The sequence below is a fragment of the Petromyzon marinus genome, chromosome 78 (genome assembly GCF_048934315.1).
Source record: "Petromyzon marinus isolate PM22_M1 ecotype Great Lakes invasive population chromosome 78, UKy_Petmar_22M1.pri1.0, whole genome shotgun sequence".
Classification (NCBI taxonomy): Eukaryota; Metazoa; Chordata; class Hyperoartia; order Petromyzontiformes; family Petromyzontidae; genus Petromyzon; species Petromyzon marinus.
In genome coordinates, this window is record NC_133744.1 from 1,328,919 (window position 1) to 1,348,699 (window position 19,781).

The 19,781-nt window shown below is 46.1% G+C and overlaps 1 long non-coding RNA gene across 1 annotated transcript; it reads left to right on the forward strand.

Moving 5' to 3' along the window:
- LOC142907401 (uncharacterized) lies at positions 1–16,218 on the forward strand. Its single transcript, XR_012931001.1, has 3 exons — positions 1–86; positions 1,075–1,146; positions 15,465–16,218. It is a non-coding gene; the product is annotated as an uncharacterized LOC142907401 (long non-coding RNA).
- Positions 16,219–19,781: the final 3,563 nt, after the last annotated feature.

Sequence of the window (19,781 nt, forward strand, 5' to 3'; positions counted from 1 at the left end):
GTGACATCAGCCCACACAGTGAGTGGCAACAAAATTGAAGTGACCATCGAGATGGATGGATGTCATTTGCGAGGAATCCTATATTGGTATGAATTGATTCTATCCTTCTGATGTGTTTTTTTTTTGTCCCCATAATTCTCAGAGACATGAATTATTACTCTGATGGCCAGTGACTGTTTGTTGGGTCTTCTCGATAGGAATGCATTGCTGTGACCCATTACATTCTATAAATGATTATGAACGATTTGATCGAAACACGAATTTCAAAACTAATACAGTACGGACATGTTTTATAACGTATCTTTGTTCCAATTAAATGCCAGGTTGCAGGTGACATACTAGAACATGGAACAAACCGTTAAACTTTTCATTTTGTAGAAAATGATAATTCATGTAATTGTCATTGCAATAATTGTTTTCATGACTTATTCTGCAATCCAATTTATCAGTGTAATAGTAATAATATAGTCATGTTATGCATAATAAAGTCAAATTAACACGTAGGATTTCGCCACTAACAATTTTCATAGTAAAGTTTTTTGGGTAAGATCGCATACGTATAACTGTGCCGTAACCCTCCACCTCCCGACACAGCCAGTAAGGTTTGTCACGTAAACAAAATGAGCTTATTAATTTACTACTTTAATATATATACTCTGTGTATTACCGAAACTCTTGAAATCTCAAATGATTAAATTTGGTCAGACACGAAAGGCCAGATTTCACATGAACACCTGAATACAATTGTTTTTTAATTCAACTCACTGCCCACTATTTCAAACGTAGGTTTTGCAGCTGCACCCACATTGTGTGTTGCAGAAATTGTGTGCAGCCCAACCTTACCTTCAGCAGTGCAACCCACCTTGACGTGAGCTCCACTCAGCGTAGCACCAAGTTGTACTCACTTTTAAGTGATGTGACCGCTGCATGCAATCCTTCTCCATATGCACCAGCCAGACTAACTGAATGTTGTACATTGCACTTTAGGTAAGTAGTATTTTTTTTATCTGTAAAATATAAGTGATGTTAGTTATTTCTTGATAATTTAAGCTACTAATGACCTTTTTTTTGCAGTGAAAAACCATTGGCCAAGCCGAATGTGAGAGTAGAGATTGAAGGAGTATCCTTATCTTGCACCTTGGACAGGTAAGAATGCATCCTTTGCTTACTTTCTTTGTGGAAGATTGTTCTGATGGCTGGAAGTGGTCCGTGCTCTGGGTAGCAACTATATTGCCATGAATAATTTACTCCGGAACCTGATTTTGAAAAACTGGATTTAAACTCCTCTTCAATTAGATATAGTATTACTGCGGAAAAAATGCGCCGCTTATCATTCTAAATGGACGTAGAATCTTGCCTCACTATTCACTGGCTACTGTTTAAGCAATCGCTTTGCATCAACACCTGTGCTATTGGGCTAGCAAAATCTATCTCACTCTCCTCATTGCAGCTGACATGAATAATATTCTATCATATCTACAGTATAAATGTTAATTTTGTCTGTCTGTGTGTGTACACACCCTTGTGACGCTTTTAACTGACAAACTGTGGGGTTTACTTATCAAAAAAGTACCCAGATACCACGCGATATGCCACATGACGAAAAAGCGATGTTCTCATCCGTCAAGTTTAAAGCACGTCTCTATGCATGTGCAGCATATGCTATCTCGTGGTCTTTGCCCCTAGCAATGCACACACGATCGGTGGGGACGGGGAGCGGGGGAGGATTTTCAATGGTGTTCAAAATGCCAAAAAAATGGTAAATACTACTATAGCCCATAGATACTACTACTGTAGAGGAGGCGGGGGGATGGTGGGCGGTAGCAGCCCAGCTCCAGCCTACCAAGGTGCCACTTCTGCCACCTGGGCAATCTGGGAAAGACCGGTGGCACTCCATGGGAATTGGCCTCACCACAGCACTTTGTAGCGTTAGTAGATACTGCTATATAATCTATTTCTACTTTTATAGAGTGAGTCGGTAGATACGAAGATAGAGTCGGTGGACACTACTCTATAGTAGGCAGGTACTACTGTCGAATTAGTATATTAGTATATACTACTATAGTCAGCATTTTCTACAGTAGTGATAGCAGATACTGCTAAAGAGTTAGCAGATACCACTATAGAGTTGATGAATACTATTAAAGAGAAGGTGCATATGACTAAAGTCAGTATATACTATATTCATTATATATACTACTATAGAGTAAGTAGATAATGCTATAGTCAGCAAATACTACTGCTGTGATAGTAGATACTACTACCGTCAGTATATACTACTGTAGTGATAGAAGATATTACTATAGTGATAGAAGACACTACTATAGAGTTAGTATATACTACTATAGTCAGTGTATACTGCTATCAAGTCAGAAGATTCTACTATCGAGTTAGTAAATACTACTATAGTCAGTTTATACTACTGTTGAGTGAGCAGAAACTAGTTAATCATTATAAACTACTGTAGTGATCGTATTGATTTGAAGCTTTCATAACTGCAGGATTCCGAACTCTTTGGTTCTTTCGGTAAAGTCACGTAAGTAGAAATAAAATAAAATAAAGCATGACGTTTCGATGGCAACACAAGCGACCTTCATCAGGTGGCACCGATACAACAGGACAACCGCTGACATAGGAGAAAAAGTTGCTGACAACAACAGTTTATAAAGGGTTTTGGTGGGCTCCACTCAAGGGCAAGTGGGCAGAGCTAGAGAAGGAAGAAAGGGGGGAGGCAAGAGGCGAGGGTGAGAGGGGGGTGGGCATAGGTGATGAGGACAGGAGGAGGTCGCCCTATTAATGTGAGAGATTAGCATGTACAGTGAGGGAAAAAAGTATTTGATCCCCTGCTGATTTTGTACGTTTGCCCACTGACAAATAAATTATCAGTCTATAATTTTAATGGTAGGTTTATTTGAACAGTGAGGGACTAAATAACAACAACAAAAAACAGAAAAACGCATGTCAAAAATTTTATAAATTGATTTGCATTTTAATGAGGGAAATAAGTATTTGAGCCCTCTGCAAAACATGACTTAGTACTTGGTGGCAAAACCCTTGTTGGCAATCACAGAGGTCAGACGTTTCTTGCAGTTTGCCACCAGGTTTGCACACATCTCAGGAGGGATTTTGTCCCACTCCTCTTTGCAGATCTTCTCCAAGTCATTAAGGTTTCGAGGCTGACGTTTGGCAACTCGAACCTTCAGCTCCCTCCACAGATTTTCTATGGGATTAAGGTCTGGAGACTGGCTAGGCTACTCCAGGACCTTAATGTGCTTCTTCTTGAGCCACTCCTTTGTTGCCTTGGCCGTGTGTTTTGGGTCATTGTCATGCTAGAATACCCATCCACGACCCATTTTCAATGCCCTGGCTGAGGGAAGGAGGTTCTCACCCAAGATTTGATGGTAGTTGGCCCCGTCCATAGTCCCCTTAGCAGAAAAACACCCCCAAAGCATAATGTTTCCACTTCCATGTGTGATGGTGTTCTTGGGGTCATAGGCAGCATTCCTCCTCCTCCAAACACAGCGAGTTGAGTTGATGCCAAAGAGCTCTATTTTGGTTTCATCTGACCACAACACTTTCACCCAGTTTTCCTCTGAATCATTCAGATGTTCATTGGCACACTTCAGACGGGCATGTATATGTGCTTTCTTGAGCAGGGGGACCTTGCGGGCGCTGCAAGATTTCAGTCCTTCACAGCGTAGTGTGTTACCAATTGTTTTCTTGGTGACTATGGTCCCAGCTGCCTTGAGATCATTGACAAGATCCTCCCGTGTAGTTCTGGGCTGATTCCTCACCGTTCTCATGATCATTGCAATTCCACGAGGTCAGGTCTTGCATGGAGCCCCAGGCCGAGGGAGATTGACAGTTCTTTTGTATTTCTTCCATTTGCGATCACACCAACTGTTGTCACCTTCTCCCCAAGCTGCTTGGCAATGGTCTTGTAGCCCATTCCAGCCTTGTGTAGGTCTACAATCTTGTCCCTGCTATCATTGGAGAGCTCTTTGGTCTTGGTCATGGTGGAGAATTTGCAATCTGATTGATTGATTGCTTCTGTGGACAGGTGTCTTTTATACAGGTAACAAGCTGAGATTAGGAGCACTCCCTTTAAGAGTGTGCTCCTAATCTCAGCTCGTTACCTGTATAAAAGACACCTGGGAGCCAGAAATCTTTCTCATTGAGAGGGGGTCAAATACTTATTTCCCTCATTGAAATGCAAATCAATTTATAAAATTTTTGACATGCGTTTTTCTGGATTTTGTTGTTGTTATTCTGTCTCTCACTGTTCAAATAAACCTACCATTTCTTTGTCAGTGGGCAAACGTACAAAATCAGCAGGGGATCAAATACTTTTTTTCCCTCACTGTAGCTAAAGAAGGAAGAAAGGGGGGAGGCAAAGGGGAGGGTGATAGGGGGTGGGTCATCGGTGAACAGGTTGAGGATGGGGAGGTCGCCCTGTTAATGTGGGAAATCACAAACGGCAGGAAGGATGGAAGTATCACAGCAAATTCCGACCAACCTGCTTAAAAACGCCCTTCCAATGATTGCTCAGCTTGCACCAATCTTCTATGTTGACGTTATCTCTGTGTTTACATATCTGGATGGCTTCATGTACACATCTTTGAAGGTAGCCCGGCGGTTTGCGGAGCACTTTGGTCTCGGAAAAAAACAATATATTGCGAACCCACGGCAATATAACAATGGTCAGCTACGGCAGAGGTATTGGTTCTGCCGTGTTTCAAATCTGCCTTGTGTTAACGTACATGGTCCGAGACATGTCGTTTCGTTTCTCCAGTGTAACTGCTGCCACAGGTACAGCTCAGTTTGTAGGGTATTGTATGTCAGGAATGACCTCCTTCACAGATGGGATCAGATCACGGATTTTGTGTACTGTATTGAATCGGACCTTGATCTTGTGTTTGTTTAAGATTTTGGAAAAAAATTTGGTAACACCTGGTATAGATGGTAACGTGATGGTTTTGATCAGCGTCTCAGGGGGTTGTCTCTCCATGGTTGGAGACAGATCTTGGATACTCAGACCGTTCTATTCGCAAAGGTTCCAGTGAACGAGTCACTTAAATTAATTGATACACTAGTAAAGAATACAGGTTTACCAAATAATATTCCGAAACTAGCTGACCATTGTTGAAATAACACTTACTTCTTATGGAGAGGGGATTTCTTTAAACAAAAAGGAGCCGCAATGGGCTCTCCTTTATCTCATGCTATAGCAAATCTGTACGTGGAAAACTTTGAAACAAGAGCACTTGCCTTGAGGACATTAAAACCATCCTTTTGGTTTAGATGTGTCGATGACAATAAAGTGTTAAAACTTTCGTGACTGCATAAAATTACTCATTGGTTTTTTTCGGTAAAGTCACGTATGTAGAAATACAATAAAATGATATTAAAACAAAACAATCACGACGTTGATGACACTTTGGCTGTCTGGTCACATGGTAAAGATACACTTAATGAGTTTCTAAATCATCTTAATGCACAAAACCCGGCCATCCAGTTCACCATGGAAATGGAGGTGAATAACACACTCCCGTTCCTAGATATTTTGCTTGGACATGGCCTAAACAGTAAAATAACACACAGCGTTTACAGAAAGCAAACGCACACTGATGCCTATCTGAATACAGATTCACATCAGCACCCAGCTCAGAAATCCTCTCTTATCAAGACACTCATACATCGGGCTAAAACAGTGTCAGATGGTGAGAGTCTGGTGCGAGAGATTAAACATTTTATCTAGATTTAAATTTTTTGTGACTGCAGGGATCCATACTGTTTGGTTATTCTGTAAAGTCACATAGGTATAAAGGAAAATAAATTAAATCACGACGTTTCAGGCACAACACAAGCATCCGTCATCATGTGAGACAACCACAGCAATAAACAATTGCTGAAGTGGACAAAAGGGCTGCTGTAACAAGAAGCTATATAGGTAAAAGAGGGGGGAGGACCCAGGGAGGAGAGATAAAGAGGGGCGTGTGGGGTAGGGGGAGTGGAGTGCTGCTAGCTAGAGGGATTAAAGGGCGAGCACAGCAAAATGCCGGTGGGGGGGGGAGGGGTGGGGAAGTGGGCGGGGCTGGGAGTGGGAGGCTGAAGAAACTGGAGATGCGGATATGAAGGCAACACCATAGCCGTTAAGGTTTTACCTGGTTAATAAGATCCTTCTAATGATTGCTCAATTTGTATCCATCTTCTCGGTTGAAGTTATGTCTATGTTTATATATCTGGATGGCTTCATGAATAAACCTTTGATAGTAGCCCGCAGGTTTGCAGAGTACCTTGGTTTCGGATAAAAACAATATAATGAGAGCAAACAGCGTTATAGCAATGGTCAGCTACGGCGGAGGTATTAGTTCTGCCGTGTTTCAGATCTGACCTGTGCTCGTGAACACGGTCCGAAAAATGTCGTTTCGTTTCCCCAATGTAACACCCACCACAGGTGCAACTTAGTTTGTAGACTCCAGGATATTGCATTTCAGGAATGACATCCTTTACAGGTGGGATTAGATCACGGACGTTGTGTACTGTACTGAATCGGACCTGGATCTTGTGTTTGTTTAAGATTTTGGAAATATTTTTGGTAACGCCTGCTATGGTATCGTAACGTGATGGTTTTGATCAGTGTCTCAGGTGGTTGTTTCTCCCTGGTTGGAGACACAGCTTTGTGAATAATGCGGTCCGAGTACCTATTCATCTTAAGAGCCTGGTGTCCGTGTTCCAGTTCGCTGGTTATGTGGTGTTGGTCGGAAATGCAGTGGGCCCTATGGTGTAGTGTTTTGATGAGGAAATTCTTCTGGGCCGGATGGTGGTGGGAATCAGGTTTCAGATAGGAATCTGCGTGGGTTGCTTTCTTGTAGACAGAGTGTCCCAACGAGCCATTAGGTCTCTTCTCAAACAAAATATCCAGGAATGGTAGCTTACCATCCTTCTCCACTTCCATGGTGAATTTGATGGATTGGTGTATGGAATAAATGTGATTGAGAAATTGGTTCAATGCTGGCAGGCCATGTGGGCAAATGACGAAAGTGTCATCTACATATCTATTCCTCACGGAAGGGCGTAGGGCGGATGTCTGGATGGCATCTGTTTCAAATATATCCATGAAAACATTCGCGATCACTGGTAATAAGGGGGAACCCATGGGGGTACATTCATTTTGTTTGTAGAAAGTACCATTCCAGGTGAAGTAAGTGTTGGTAAGGCAGTGCCTAACCAGAGTAGGAACCTCAGGGTTCAGTCCATGTTGGACTAAATCTTCAATTATTGCTAAGGTGTCAGGCACAGGAACCTTGGTGAACAGAGAAACTACATCAAAGCTGACGAGAAAACCATCTGGGGACAGTGAAATGCCCTTGATTAGAGAGACCAAAGGAGGGGAGTTATGTACTGCTGAGGTAGTCTTGACAGTGAATGGAAGCAATATATCAGACAGAAAACGGGCCAGTTTGTAGGCAGGTGAGTTGGAGTGTTTATAGATAGTAAAGTTGCTTAATACATAAGAGTCTGAGTGCTTCCATCCTGAGTTCGTGGGCAATTATCTTAATTACTAAAACTGTATCCTGCGGCGAGATCTGAATCCTGAGACCGGACATAATTATGCTAAAATCAAAATCAGTAAATGTTTACGCAGTATCATAATCAGCAAAAGTTAAACTGAGATCAATTGTATTATTACGATTGGTAATACACCCCTCGACAATGATGCTAAGCATCACATCACACACACATCAATCACAAATAACCACACACACATAATACAAACAGTAGACAACGAAAGAGCCAATAATAATAATAATACACTTAACTACACACACACACACCTATTGATCATGAAAAAAACACACACTAATAATACACATACTCACACACACATAGATAATACACATCATACCCATACATGTTCACGTAACATTTCACACTTAACTAATCACACATACGATTGATCCCATTACACTCACGATTAACATCAATTAACATTAATTACACACATATTTAATAATTGTATCATTTTTACCTGATTTACATCATTACCCAAATTTGCTTAATTACGTAATTTTTCGTATTTTTCATTATAATTGTATTTTTTGTTAAACTTTCAACACACGTATACAACAGCACTCCGTGTTAACTGATCATGGAAAGTGAGTGTCCATGTACCGTGTATCAGTAATCAGTAGCATAAGCCACTGAAGTCGACAGGACTGCTAAACCAACTTATCCAGTGTATAGTATTTGATAAAAATGTAAAAGAGAGCCGACACGAGGTTGCAGGGGGTTCGTCCTTTATTGATTCTCCCAGTCCACACTCGTCCCCAGCCTTCTTTGTCCATTTCCCACCAGTCTTTCCCTTCTTGCCCCCCAGCCCCCCTCCTAAATCTCCTCGCCTGCTCCTCCTCTTCTCCACTGTTCCCACTCCACTGTCCCCCTCCTTTTGGCTGGAATCCTTCCCCTGACATCCCTTAGATCACATTTCAGTCTCCCCATAAGCCACCACCCCCCCCCCCCCTCCCATTTACAGTAACAACAACCCTTAACCCCCAGCAATTACATAATATAACAACAACAACAATATCAATTGAATGGGTCTGCCCGGGTCTCCAGCCAGTGCACCGTAACAGCCCGGACATCCACAGGCCACAGATGACCTCCGTCAGAGCCCCTCTCATCGCGGTCCTTGGGTTGGTGGCGCTGGTGTCTCATTGTCCCGTGCGGCTGTCTCTCGGGCCCCTGCGACCACCGGTCATGCTGTCTCCCCGTCAGGCCTCACATGGGGCACTGTGGGTGACAAAGGAACACAGGGCACTGAAGACCCCGCAGGTTGGGGAGTAGTGGCTGGCGACCCTTGGCCCCGGGTAGGGGTGATGATGATGATGATGGCGGTGACGATGGTGATGACGATGGAATTTCCTCAGCAGAGGATGATGTAGGTGATGGAGGTGGAGAGATGCATGTCTTAAGGCAGATGGGGTGCACAAACCATCGTCAATAACCCAGTTGGACCAGGACGCACTGAGGTCGGAGTTGTTTTACGACCTTCACCGGCCCTTTCCAGGGTCGGTGCCATTTTGATGAGAGGCCGACCTGCACCTGAGGACAGTGTAGCCATGCCTAGTCCCCGACTTTAAAGGGCTTGGCTGTCACTGTCCTTTCCCTTGGTTGTCGGGCTATGCGGCCACGGCCGTTTGGCGGGCCTCCCTCAAATAAATGAGGGAGGCCTTTAGCGCCTTTGGCCATGTGTTGGCTCGTGTGGGAATGTCCATCAGCTGCACCTCAATAGTCGGGATGGGGTCCCGTCCGTATGTCAGGAAACGTCGAGAATCCTGTTGGTGCGTGCGGGGCCACCCTGTACGCGGCTAAGACCAATGGGATGTGGAGGTCCCAATCGGAGTGGTTCTCATATTCTTAGTTTTTTCGGTAAAGTCACCACGTTGAAGAGAAACAACAAAATAATAAAATATATATAAAACAATAAAAAATTCTCACGACGTTTCGACCATAACTCAAACGGTCATCTTCACCTGAAGATGACCTGAAGATGACCGTTTGAGTTATGGTCGAAACGTCGTGAGAATTTTTTATTGTTTTATATATATTTTATTATTTTGTTGTTTCTCTTCAACGTGACTTTACCGAAAAAACTAAGAATATGAATTACTGCAGTCACGAAAGCTTTAAATCAAAATTTGGAGTGGTTCTCGTTCACTACTTGGGACAGCATGGCCGCTATAGTGCGATTTAAGCCGCTCCACCATGATATCGGTCTGGGGATGATATGAAGATGTTTGGACCACGTTAGTGCCCAGGATAGAGCAGACATCTTTTAGTGGCTGCGAGGAGAAATTCCTGCCTTTATCCATGAGCAACCGATCCGGTGCCCCCTTATCAAGAACATAGCCCCCCACCAAGGCATCATCGAGGCGCTGTGCCGTTTGATAAGGAGCCACCTAATGCAGTACTCGACTCCAAGGAAAAGGTATTCATTTCCCTGTGGCATGACCGTCAGCGGTCCCAGGATCTCCAACGTGACCAATTCGTTGACCCTGGTTACTGCAATTGTGGCTTCCGCCGTGCACATTTGACGCAGGTTGTAACCCGTCGGTGCACGTCAGTGGTCATGCCTGGCCTGAAGTAACGACCTTGTAATGTGAACAGTGTCTTCCACCCAGCCAGGTGTAGCAGCTGGTGGCAGTGCACATCCATGACTAACTGTTGACGCAGCGAATCCGGAACCACCAGGCATCACTGGCATCCCACTGGGTCCAACCATCATGTGGAGGTCCTCCCATAAAACATACTCCTTCCCACTTCCTCCGCTTAGGTGCACAGTGCTTGCAGGGGGCCTTCTCCTGTTGTAGACATCTCCAATCCTCCAAGGTTAGCCCTAGATCGTGGTCGGTCAGCTGGACCTCACCCTGTGTGCCCTCTGTCGTGTGTACGGGAGCGATAACCGTTCCCTCCGGCATTGCCTCCTTGCAGCGTGCCGCGTTTGTGGTGCATGCACAAGGGCCCTGGGGCGCCAACCAGGACAATGCTTCCACGTTGGCGTATATTGTCCCCTTGTGATGTACCACCTCGTACCTGTAGACTTGCAGGTGGTCTATCCACCTGGCCAGCCGGCCCAAAGGCAGGTCGATGTGGAGCGAACACTGCAAGGCTCCGTGGTCAGTGCAGACCAAAAATTTGCGACCATACAGGTAGGGTCAAAATTGCTGCACGAAGTGGATGACCCCCAAGAGCTCCCTATGTGTGACACAGTACCGCTGCTCTGCTGGTAACAGCACGTGACTGCCACAGGCAATAACCACCTCTGGACTCTGCTGGGTTGGCAACAAGACACTGCCGATGCTTACATTGCTGGCGTCTATTTCCAGGATAAAGGGGAGGCCGAAATCCGGAAAGGCCAAGGGTGGTGCATCCATCAGACGTGCGCGCAGCTGCTTGAATTCCTCCTCCTCCAGGGGTCCCCAATAACACCTCTGGTTCTTCACCATCAACACGTGCAAGGGCTTCACAATGGTTGTAGAGTTTGGGTACAAACCGGCGGTAGTAGGACACGAAACCCACAAACCTGCGTACCCCTGGATCCCTCGTAGAGACGGCCCAGGCCCTCATGCAGGCCGTCTTTTCCGGGTCTGTAGCCACTTTAAACTTACTGATGACGTGGCCCAAGCAGCGGAACCGACGACCGCATGAGTTGGCACTTCGACGGCTTGAGCTTCAAGTTCGCGTTCCGGAACTGCAGAAATGCCTGACGTAATCGGCCAATGTGTTCCTCGAATGATTGGCTTAAGACAATGACGTTTTCAGGTAGATTAGGCATGTATACCATTATAGGCCTGCTAAGGCCAACTCCATCAAGCACTGCAACATCGCCGGTGCAATCTGGAGGCCCATAGGCAGGGTGTTGAATTCAAACAGGCCCTGTGGTGTGCAGAATGCTGTTTTGGGCTGGGAGTCCGCGACCAGTGGGGCCTGCCAGAAACCAGACAACAAATCCATCCAGCATACTGAAAACATTTTCTCCTGACAGTGCATCAAGTGCGTCGTCGATACACGGTAGGGGATATGCGTTGGCAAGCGTGGCAGCATTGATGCAACAGAAGTCCACGCAGAATCTCAGTGAACTGTCTGACTTCTTGAGTAGGATCACCAGTGCCCCCGAGGGATTTCAGGATGGGGAAATGATGTCGGCCCACAGCATCTCCTGCACCGCTTGTTGAATGTGCCCTTTTTTTCCTTTGGGCTCATGCAAAAAGGTGTTTTGGAGCAGGGGTGTGGCGTCCACCGTGTTGATGTGGTGCTGCAATAATATGCGTGTGTACTAGGTCGAACGGTCCCCGGATGAACACATCAGATAACTCCTGCGGTAATGAGTGCAGCTTGTGCTTCTGATCGGCGGGCAAATCCGGCTCAGGCTACGCCAACTGGTCTTGGACCTGCTGATGCTTCCCGCGAGCTCAGGCCCCATTCCAGGGACTCCTAGTGACAAGGGACTAATGTGGGCCACAACCTTTTTCTCACCTGCACCATCGCTGCTCTGTTCGAGGTGTTCATCACTTGAATGAACAGATGCTAGTTTCCCCTGGACAATAGTCTCAGTGGTTGACTTGCATCGGAGACACCCGGATGGGTGAGTCTGGCAGGGCTGTCACATGAGAGGACCGATATCACAGCTGTATCAGCATCTGGGCTCCCGGGGGAATGGAGACCAGACTCGCTGACCAGAGCCTGCATGTAGGGTACCCCCCCCCCCCCCAACTGGCCCCCTCCACCTTCAGGAAATGGAGATGAGTTCCCTGGACTTCCACCCACTCATAAGCCGGATCGATTTTCATTGGCAGTTGCCTTAGAAAGTCCGTCCCCAACAGGCAGGGCACGGGCAGTGTTGCGGAGACAAGAATGGGTCCTGCAACGGAGAGCTGCCAAGTCTGCATCTGGGCTTTAACCTGGCCTAGGAAGCCCATACTCCCTCCGTTTGCCATGACGAACATTGTCTTGATGGGGAATAAAGGCCGATTTTTATATGGCAGCATCTCGTGCATGGTGCTCGAGATGATTGTGGCCGATGCCCCCGTGTCACCCAGGGTGCGTGCCGACACTCCCGTGATTGCACCGACCAGCTTCTTCCATTGTGTTGCTGGGTGTGAACACAGGCGGCAGCTCGCTATCCTGGATGTTAAAGGCACGGGGATGTGGTTCCCTGCCTTGGGGTGGGTTGCAGCAGGGTTAATGCGCCCTTGTTACGTGGGGTGGGCTCCAACATGTAGTGCAAGGTTCCCACCCCCCCCCCCCCCACACCTCCCCCTTGTGACGTGCGTGAGACAGCTCCACGGCACACCCGGCGATTGCCTCAGCCTGGGGTCGCTGCCCCTGGCAACCCACCGGCATTGCCGGCAAACAGCAACATCACCCAGCGCGGGCGATGTCACTGCCGACCATGACGTCACTTCCTAACTGCGGCAACACGTCCGGTTGCGACTCGGTCCCCGGCCCGGACTTGAACCCTGACCCCGACGAGACCCACCTCACCCGACCAATGCGGCGGCGGCAGCGGCGCCCGGGGCCCGACAACCGACGGCGCCAACCCCGAGAGGGCCACCGGTAAGGTCGCGGTGTCTGCAGTGTGAGCTGCCAGCCCGGCCGACCAGCCCGATGTACTCGCGCGCCGAGTAGGTCGGGACGGCGTCGCTTGCCTGGTTTCCTGTTGGTGTTTCCGCCTCGGCTCCATGTGGGCCACCCCCTTGCCACGTGCCCCTCTCGACCACAGTGGTGGCAGACCCCATGGGGCGTTTTGTCTGGGGCGGCTCAGCGCGGTGTTGTAGAGCCGCCTGCCAGCAGAGCGGTGGCCGGTCGCGCCCCTGGTCTCTCTGGTCCATCAGACCCCCAGATCGCCGCGTAGACCTCCCACAGCAATGGCTGCTGGAGGTCCATTCTGAGCTGCCATTTAGACAGCATGTGGCCATGGTGCAGGGCCGGCGATTGGTGTCGCTGACCCTGGTAGCACCGTTGTAGCAGGCCGGCTGCTACCCCCACCCACCCCCGCAGCACAAGCCACCTGGCCCACTGATAGCACCTGGCCCATGACCTGTTGATGGGCTTGCAGGATCCGGGTAGCCCACAGCGAATACACTTGGCCTGTGTCACCACCGGCATTACAACGGCAGCGTGGCAAGCATAGGGCGACGAGGTGCTCGACCACGAGGTCATCGAGCGCCTCATCGGCCAGGAGAGGGAAAGCCCTCTTTGACAAAACGAGCAGTGCACCCCCTGTAGGCTAAAGACGACTCTCTAGCCACCCGCTGGTGGTCCTGTAACCGTATGAAGGCACCCTCAACTGGAGAGTAGACTTCCCCCGAAGCTTCATGGGCTGCCTGTAGCGCGGTCTTGTTGCGCGTGGGAAGGGAGGTGTAAGAGGCGAGTGCATCGTAATCCAGAATGGATGGCAGCACTCGTAGTGCCTCTTCGTTTGACCATTCGAGAGGGTGGAAGGCAGCCTCGAATTGGCGGACAAACGCCTCCCTAGTGCCTCCCTCAGCCACGAATTTCTCGACGGGCCCCAGCTGACGGGCCCCAGCTGGCATGCCCATCCTGCCACCTGCACCCACCCCATTTGGTGTTTAGCCCTGGTGGTCTTGGCAGGAGTGGCAGTGGCTGGCGTGACAGCGCTAGTTGTGGTTCATGCCCAGCCGGCTGGTCGGTCACCAGGCCCCGTGGTGCCTCCTCTGGTAGTGCGAGTGGGAGAGGGGGTCTCCGGCACTGGTGAGCCCCTCTCCATGAGGTGCTCCATGGGGTCTGGACACCCTACTTCTGCTCAATTGAGCAGGCCCCTTTGTTGCCCTTGTAGCCATTGTCGATCCCACTGCTGCAACCAGATGTAAAGGAGAGCCGACACGAGGTTGCAGGGGGTTCATCTTTTATTGATTCCCCCAGTCCACAATCGTCCCTAGCCTTCTTTATCCGTTTCCCCCCAGTCTCTCCGTTCGTGCCCTCCCAGCCCCCCTCTCATATCTCCTCGCCTGCTCCTCCCCTTCCCACTGTTCCTGCTCCACTGTCCTGACATCCCTTACAAAAGGTTGAGGTGAAGCAAAGTCACCACTTAACACATTTCAGCGTGTCGAAGTTCCCGTTGCCTCCCACTGGGGTCTCCAGTCTAGCCTTGACCGGGGAGTTTATTGAAGACGAAGACTTAGCTCTCTTGCCGCGAGACCTGTCCATCCATTACTAGCGAGTAAGCAGGGTTTGGGGTTTCTTGAACCAAGCTATGAGGCAAGCTCGAGTTGCAAATCTTAGGCACGAATCCTAGGGAGCACGCTAAGGACCGTTTAGAGCTCCGTTTACAAGCAACCCGGTTTTTTTCAAGCTGCCGGCAGGCTTCTATGACCGAAGGGATAAGTAAATAAACTACCAACCATGTAAACTATCACTCTGGAGGGAAAACAAAGCGTTAAGTAGACGAGTTGGCGTATGAACAGTTCGTTCAGCGCTACTCACTCGGCCATGATGTCACTGGAACCCAGTTGTTAATCTTTGAGAATTGCTCTCCCACGCAGTTGTGCTAAATCAATAATAAATTGGTAAGATTGTTCATGTAACAACTCTATTAAATGGGTGTGTCAGGCAGGGAGGGTTTATGACACATATTTTGTAACAATAATCGACAAAAAAATAAATTATGAGTCGAAATATTGGTCGTTGTGTCCTATATGTTAAAGTGCCTTAAACAATTGTGATTGCACTTATTGAATGGTAATTGCACATTATATATGTGTGCGTGTGTGTTTGTTATCAGGGCATAAAGGAGGGCCTGCGAATATGTTTTGGTTTTTGAGATTCCACAGCACATATCCTAGGGCAGTGCAGAGCCACTGCTATCCAGGAGTAACCCTTGCCCTGTGTTCAGGCTGATCTCCAACTTCTAACTTGTCATGCTCGCGTATTTTCCACAGATATTCCGCAAAAAGTGACTCTTACTTGTCACGTATGAAACCATATTTTCATTCGTTTTTAGGTGAGTCGTGACCATTCGGCACACATTTCTGGGTTTAAAAAATATTTTTATCCTCCCTCGAGTCTAACCACGCTATGGGGCTAGCTTGCCCGTGTGGACTTGTTCCTGCTCGCCAGAGACTGCGAACTCTGTTCTCGCAGTCCCCATATCGTAAGGGTGATTTTGGGGGGATGATCGAAACCAAACACCATGGTCGTCATGAACATGCCTCCCACAATTGAAATTTAAACTCGGGGAATGCTTAATAAATGCAACATAAAATCAACTCTTCAGTGTGAATCAATACCAATTTAGCAACAGCATCGGAGAACAGAGACAGTCCCAATTGGTACAAACAATGTCACAGTCCATGTACGGGAAAGTGACTCCTTCAACTTTTTGTTCGATAATTTCACCACGCGAATGTAGCTACACCAAAGGGATCCAAACGACCGCATGCTACGTCAGCAGCTTGAGCACAGCATCAAGAAGGTAACAAGGGCAGGCACTGCGCACTCTGCTGTCGCCAGACCCTCTCTTCAACACCAAGTAACCTCCTCGTTCTCCAATGTATAAATGGGACGGCAACATCAATTACATTCTGCGTGTGTTGAAGAACAAAGTGACAACATTTACAATCTGAGTACGACGTTTCGCCAGTAATTACAACCAGGTTCATCAGGCAACAGCCAGATTTGTGGAGAAGTCCTTCTGTTTCGTTCCTTATATAAAGGGGTGCATGTGATGGCAATACTTGTTTCACTTCTTGCTAGAAGTGGGAGGAGTTTAATGAATGCAGATAAATGACTATGGGTATCCATTTCCGGTTGGGTAATTCATCAGGTAATCAACATACATTTTACAAGCACATTATGCAAATAATTGTTCTTGTACTTTCCGTCGATTGTGTGTGCTAAAATAGCCATACCAACGGTCATCCCTATTGAAGCATGGTGACCTGTATTGGTATACATTTAAACAACGTATTATTTGATGATTCGCTTCCAAGCAGCACCAAGTCTGTAGCTATCCGAAGGGTTAAAAATATTTTAACTTCTCTAAAATTCGGTAGATACTTTAATTAGTCTTGGCCAGTAGTAACTAGCTTTTCACTAACTTCAACATTATCAAAATCAATTGAGAGTCCTTGTTGGCACACGTGTTCTGCCACTGCTGACAGTTGTATTTGGAGTATTTGCTATTTATTTGGTGTTATTTTAGTCTAGTGCTGATCATTTCTCCTGTTTGTCTAACATAGAATTTGCCACAAGTGCAATGAATCCGGTACACACCTTCTCAGTTTAACACGTAGGCTTTCGCGACCAATATTATTCATAATAAGTTAAGTTATTCATAATGAGTTAAGTGATGACGTCACCCTGCTGCTCTATATTAAACCGGGAGCAAGCGAGGGCTTTACCATTCTGGCGATTTGCCCGATGATGCTGGATGTATTTACCAGCGAAACGTCGTACTCAAACTGTAAATGTGGATTCACTCTTCAACACACCGGTGGGCTAAAGTAGTGAATTATTTGTCTTTTGTCAACGTGACACTTTTTTTGCTGATTGGCCGTGTCGGGTGGTGGAGGGTTACGACACATTTATAAATAAACGCGATCTAACCCAAAAACCGTTATTATGTACACACCTTCTGTTGATAGCTTTGGTGATACCTATTTTGTACGAGATAATCATTTCAGTATTTTATGTACCATGCCAAATCTGAATTGGATGTTTTGTTTTTACAAACATCTGGCTAGTTTATCAGTTACTCCGCAATGTACGGTATTGAGAAGTTTTAATTACTTGGTCAGGTTCAATGCTCGTGTTATTTGATTAGTTTTTTGGCATTCCTTGTATATTTGTGCATCATTGTAATCATTGAATTGCAGTGCTTCTTTAAAATGTTTAATTTCACGTCTCAGACTATCACCATCTGACACTTTCTTAGCACGATGTATGAGCGTCTTGATGAGAGCGGATTTTTTTGTGCGGAGTGATGGTGTGGCTCTACATTTACATAGGCGTCAGTGTGCCTTTTATTTCGGTAAATGCTGTGTGTCATTTAATCATTTCGACCTTGTCGGAGCAGAATATCCAGAAATGGTAGAGTTCTGTGAATTTCCACTTCCACGGTGAACTGGATGGAAGCAGGAGTAGCTCTTCATTTTACATTAATTAAACACTTTAAAATGTTTTCCCACCAACGTAGCCACCTCCGCGTGCCGAACTCGACTTGGCGGTGGCTCTGTGATCTTATGTCAACATGCTAAAGTCTCACTTTAACAAAGCCTCTCTCTACCCATGCCACCGATTATCTATGCCCCACCCCTCTCTCTCTCTCTCCTTGCCTCCCCTCTCTTATCTCTGCCCTCCCCTGTCTCCCCCTGGCGCTAATGCAGCGCCCCTGCCTATCTCCACTTTCTGCCCCGCCCCCTCTCTCTTCCACCTCCATCCCCGCCCACTTACCCAGCTCAGACCTATATGACCTCTTGTCAAGGCAGCTCTCTCGCCTGTTTTAAGCAGTTTTGCTGCTGTGTCTGTCTCACCTGATGACGAATGCGTGTGTTGCGATCGAAACGTCGTGGTTTATTTTTATTTTATATTTTTTTTTCTTTCTACGTGACTTTACCGAAAGAACCAAAGAGTATGGATGGATGTGTTTTGCGAGTTGAGATGATTTAGAAATTATTTTAGTGTGCTTCAAGCTTCAAGCAAAATAAAACCCTCTGCTTAGTTTAGATATATGATAGATATATAGTGGTGGTCTGGCCACACGGCAAAGATACACTTAACGAATTTCTAAATCATCTCAACTCGCAAAAACCACGTTTACAAATGTATTTATTTAAACGTAGAAATGTCCGTATCAAATTCCGGTGTCTTCAGTCTGTTTATGACCGAATTCGTCATCGATGTATAACGTTTCACTCAAACTGTTTTGAGTTTTGTCAGGGAATTAACTCGGAAATCGAGTGAGGCTGCTTCATCTGGCTGTGCACGTTAAGTTGCTACTGACATCACCAACTTGCAAACGCATTATTAGATGGGTCATTTACATTTATTCGTGATTTTATCCTGGTAACTTTGAATAGTTTCGAGTCATTGTAATAATTGACTCCTTGGAAAAGTGTATCAAATAATGAAAGTATTAAAGTAGCACACTGAAAGAGAAGTCCATTGAAGTCCATGTTAATTGATTTCCTTGAAAATGTATGTACGGTCATTCTGGCACCTCATCTGCCCTGCCTCTAATTCCGACCTCATGTCCTCTGTCCATGTTTGCGTTTACATCTAAATCCTTCATTCCCCAAGATGCCAATGTCCCAATTCCTACGTGTAGCATTTTGAAATGAAGCTACATTAGATGCGTTATAAATGTTAATTGAATTATATTCGGGGTCTGCCCCTGAGGCCCCACTCTTGACAGGTTAATGGTCCAACGCGAGTTGCCTTAAAGCCTCATACACGGAGGAGATTTTCCACGTGTGACCCTAGGGCAAGGTCTTGAGAGGTCACATGGCATGGCCATCAACCGGGAAACCTCATAAAAACTACTGACAATGGCCAAAGCATTCCCCAGTATTTAACATAGTGGATTTACAGCTGATTTATATTCTTTAAACGGTATAGTTGCGTTTAGTTTATTGAGCATGAAAGTAATGACATATCTTACAAAGTTAATGTGTTCATGTTTGTATATTCTCAGGATTTGGAAATGACAACTACCCATGTAAGTGATGGCTAGGGGCACACATTTCAGTTTTTTTATGTTGATTTATTAACATCATCTCCTTCAACAGGTTCCCAAGGTACAAATATTCTCCTGTTTTTTAGTTGTGTCCCTCCGAAATATGTCTGTTAGCGAACTTCTTGAATATGTATTTTGTTCACGTTTAGCCAGATCCAAACTTTGCATTCTTATTTGTAACATTATTATCATTATCCCACTGGATGTCGTCATGACTATTTTATCAGAACATTTTACGTGGTTAATTTTTACACCATTCATATTTATGCATGTGAAATGTATTATAATCTCACAGTGAAAAACCCTCATGACAGTTTCACCATGTATTCTAACATGTATTTTGGTACGTTTTTCATTGAATCCTCGTGTGGTTTTGCTATATGTATACACATACATCAAATGCGTACGTTTTTGCGGTGAATACTGGAGACCCTTGAATATATCGCAGGTTTATCGTGCACGCTTTAGACCTCTCGCAGGGAAACTTTTTTGTATGCCAATGTAGCGATCGTGGGGGTCAGTT